We start from the raw sequence: 3,352 nt of genomic DNA on the forward strand, positions 1-3,352 counted from the left end.
GAATGAGCGCCAACGGCTGTGAGGCTTCAAGATATGCATGCTTTTTGAGAAACGCCTTGTTCGCCTCTTCGAGATGCATTGAGATTTGGATAACCTCCTCTAACGGCATGTCCTCTGCACAAGTTGGCAGCGTGTCGCCAATATTCCGCACCGTCGCCAGGTGGTTCATTTAGGATGAGCTCCGTGGACAAGCGCACGGGTGAGGCTTGGCGTTCCGATGTGCGAGCCGGTTCTCGAGCAGCGGCGTCGTGGTTTCTGTACCGCCCGTACCCGCCTTTGCGGGTTCCGTCATGTTGAGCCGTCCCTGAGCTGCGCACGATGAAATACCTGAGAAATGTCGAGACACGTGTAAGAAATGCTGCACGAATCGAGAACGTTCGAGAGACGCGTGAGAAAAACACTATGCGAATCGAGAGTCTACAATGTCATGTATTGAGCACGTGAAAATGTCTATTTACACTCGCGGGAGCGCGTGAACATGCTTTCGTAACACTCGCGAGCGCACGTAAGAATGTCTGTCCTTCACTCGCGAAAGCGCGCGATAATGTCCACGTGGCATGTCGTGAAAGGCATGCCCTGTTCACATGATCTGTGTCCAAGCTACACTTTAAGTTCCACGTATCCGGCTCGAAGGACCAAATGTTCGCGAAATCGCTGATTAATCCCGGCGATGGAAGCGGGATGAGAAGGACGCGCGTGGAAGGTGTTAACTAAATATTCACTTTATTTTTTATAACTCAGACCACAATCTGAGCCGTCTTTAATGCGTCGAAATTGATACAATCTGACCTGAGAATCGATGAGCGGTGTAGTGAGACACGTGGCGGTCGATCTGACCTGAGATCGATGAGCGGTGTATAAATGAGATGTGTATATAGTCTGAGTAAATGAGCGGCAATTATATTAATTGCCGTCCTCTTCGATGAATCGCCCGTGAGCCGGTGAGACACGTGGCGGTCGGCACTCGCGCACATGTGAGCCTGAGTCGTCGTGTTGATGTACCCGAGTAGAGCTGGATGAGCGGTCGCTTTACATGTTAATGCAGTATCTCGGCAGCTGTTGTAATCACTGCGGTGGGCACTTCAATGTGTAGTCACAATCGAAAATGCACAGAGCACACGTCGTGCGTCTGATCACTGCGCGGCCATTGTATGACTCTGAATTTCGCGAGAAAGACGTTGGCGATGAGCGCGCCCGTGCGTGGCGCAAGCTGCCGCGGTGATCTAGCGTCGTTACCCGATCGATGCTGCCATCTGATCTGACGGCGCAGCGTTAACGGAATCTCGAACAGGAATTTAATACTTTATTTTTTTATTTAAAACATTTTTATCCGATGCATATTTTTGACTATAGAAAAAGTCGCATTTTTCGAAGTTTTTTTCAAAATGGCGGCTCCAATATGTTCGACCGCCAAATTATATTATGATATTCGTAATCAGCAGCCAAAAATACGTCGAAAACGTATTTTTTCATTTGATTTTGAAGTCAGGCAGTACATCTGCAAGTTTACTTTTTAACGTTTTTTAAACGTTTTTTTTTATTGCAAAAAACGTTTAATAAACGTTTTTAAAAACGTGTATATATATATATAATCAATAGAATAGATCTTTTTTTATTAATTAAAAAAAAGTTTTTTCAACGTTTAAAACCTGTTTTTTTAATGTTTGAAAAACATTTTCAACGTTAAAAACAATGTTACTTTAACGTTTAAAAAACATTTTATTAACATTAGAAAAAACGTTTAAAAACATTTTTTAACATTAGGAAAAACGTTTTTTAATGTTAAAAAAAGGTTTTTTTAACATTAAAAAAAGGTGTTTGTAATCTAAAAAAATTTCAAAATTTTTACACCCCCCACACACCGTACTCCCGAAACCGCTCGAATGTAAAATCTGAAAAAAATATAAATCAGAGATACTTAACCAATTTTTGTATTGTATTTGCTAAATACTTATTTTTTTTCATGTATAAACAAACATACATTTTTGTTATTTTTATTTATAAATACAAAACATGTAATTATAAAAGTATGTAACTATATGTAATTATAAAAGTTAGAATAAGTAGCTTAGTTGGAAATTCATGTAATTATAAAAGTATATAATTATATGTAATTATAAAAGTTGGAATAAGTAGCTTAGTTGGAAATTTCCAGTGTTTTCCCGTCGATTTTCAGGGATTTATCTCTTCATTATCGCTTTTGGAAGCATCACTACTTTTACTTGCATCGCAATCATCGTCGCTTTTCGTATATTTTTCTTCATCGTCGCCGTTATTGTTACATCTGTCTGCATCACAATCATTGTCGCTTTCCATATCTTCTTTCTCATCGCCGCCGTTATTATTACATCTGTAATAATAAAAAATAAACGTGTAGGTATAAAATATTATGAATACGGATGCCTCATTAATCACATACGAAACAAAACTCACTTCTTTTTTTGTATCCGTGAGGGGGCTTGAAACAACCATGTCCCGGCTTTCCTGCCAAATATAGTCTCATTAATTTTCGGGAATTTTTCGGCCACTATTTCTGTAAATAAATATTACATGAAGATATCGTGGATAAGATTAAATACATGTTTCACTTTAAAACAATGTAAGTTTACCTATCATTACTTTGTTGATACGATGTCCGTTTAATTTTTGTTTTTCTCCTCTTTGGCCTTTCCAATTAAAAAGAGATGCTAAATCATCGAATATTATTCGCATGACCGAATTAATCCTTCTTTGAAGGGTATCACCCACAACTTCTCCACGTAGTGATTCAATCTGAACATTTTAAAAAGCTGAGTTATTAATGTAACACGAAATATAAAATAAATGAAGTACTTATATTCTTACCAATCGAAAACGGTAAGTGTCGTCTTTAATTTTTCTTTATTAAGTTCTTTAATTTTTTCTCAACGGCTTTAAATTCGTCCATAGTTAAGAGTGGAAATGTATCCATCAAATTTGAATGCTTTTTCAGCAAAGGTTGCTTTTTTGGTGCATTTTTATTATTGAGCAGCTCTGACTCTATGAAACTGTTAATAGTTTTATCTGTTACTTTTAGCATCAACTTGCATGACCACAATTGATCTGGAAAAAAAAAACGAAAAAAGCTTTTATTATCTCAATTTTGTTGTACATAAATAAATATAAATTCGATTGTAAAAAATTTCAATTAATAACATTAAGAATAGTGGAAAGTGAACAAACGGAAAGTTGTTAAAGTTTTTAAAAAGATTTATAATTTTTCTGCAATGTAGGATCTTATAAGGGGATTGAGTAATTTTTTTGTTTAAAACTGGAAATAGGTATAATATTTGTTTATGGTTAATACTTATAATACATAAAAAATTATTTTAAA

General features: G+C 36.6%; 1 long non-coding RNA gene across 1 annotated transcript; it reads right to left on the bottom strand.

The window, feature by feature from the left end:
- Positions 1-2,201: 2,201 nt before the first annotated feature.
- LOC139819618 (uncharacterized) lies at positions 2,202-2,638 on the bottom strand. Its single transcript, XR_011733786.1, has 3 exons — positions 2,610-2,638; positions 2,434-2,533; positions 2,202-2,350 (listed from the first exon to the last, which is right to left on the bottom strand). It is a non-coding gene; the product is annotated as an uncharacterized lncRNA (long non-coding RNA).
- Between the last annotated feature and the right edge of the window lie 714 nt (positions 2,639-3,352).

This window comes from Temnothorax longispinosus, chromosome 1, assembly GCF_030848805.1.
Source record: "Temnothorax longispinosus isolate EJ_2023e chromosome 1, Tlon_JGU_v1, whole genome shotgun sequence".
Classification (NCBI taxonomy): domain Eukaryota; kingdom Metazoa; phylum Arthropoda; class Insecta; order Hymenoptera; family Formicidae; genus Temnothorax; species Temnothorax longispinosus.